The sequence below is a fragment of the Physeter macrocephalus genome, chromosome 8, assembly GCF_002837175.3.
Source record: "Physeter macrocephalus isolate SW-GA chromosome 8, ASM283717v5, whole genome shotgun sequence".
NCBI lineage: Eukaryota > Metazoa > Chordata > Mammalia > Artiodactyla > Physeteridae > Physeter > Physeter macrocephalus.
Window position 1 is genome coordinate 85,919,168 of NC_041221.1, and position 798 is coordinate 85,919,965.

A 798-nucleotide genomic window follows, 5' to 3' on the forward strand; every position below is an offset into this window, starting at 1 on the left:
TATGTATAGTATCATGTCATCTGCAAACCGTGACAGCTTTACTTCTTCTTTTCCAATTTGGATTCCTTTTATTTCTTTTCCTTCTCTGATTGCTGTGGCTAAAACTTCCAAAACTATGTTGAATAATAGTGGTGAGAGTGGGCAACCTTGTCTTGCTCCTGATCTTAGTGGAAATGGTTTCATTTTTTCACCTTTGAGGACGATGTTGGCTGTGGGTTTGTCATATATGGCCTTTATTATGTTGAGAACAGTTCCCTCTATGCCTACTTTCTGGAGAGTTTTTATCATAAATGGGTGTTGAATTTTGTCGAAAGCTTTCTCTGCCATCTATTGAGATGATCATATGGTTTTTCTCCTTCAATTAGTTAATATGATGTTTCACGATGATTGACACGTATATTGAAGAAGCCTTGAATTCCTGGGATAAACCCCAATATATCATAGTGCATGATCCTTTTAATGTGCTGTTGGATTCTGCTTGCTAATATATTGTTGAGGATTTTTGCATCTATGTTCATCAGTGATACTGGCCTGTACTTTTCTTTCTTTGTGACATCTTTGTCTGGTTTTGGTGTCAGTGATGGTGGCCTCGTAGAATGAGTTTGGCAGAGTTCCTCCCTCTGCTGTATTTTGGAAGAGTTTGAGAAGGAGAGGTGTTAACTTTTCTCTAAATGTTTGATAGAATTCGCCTGTGAAACCATCTGGTCCTGGGTTTTTGTTTGTTGGAAGATTTTTAATCACAGTTTCAATTTCAGTGCTTGTGATTGGTCTGTTTATATTTTCTATGTCTTCCTGGTT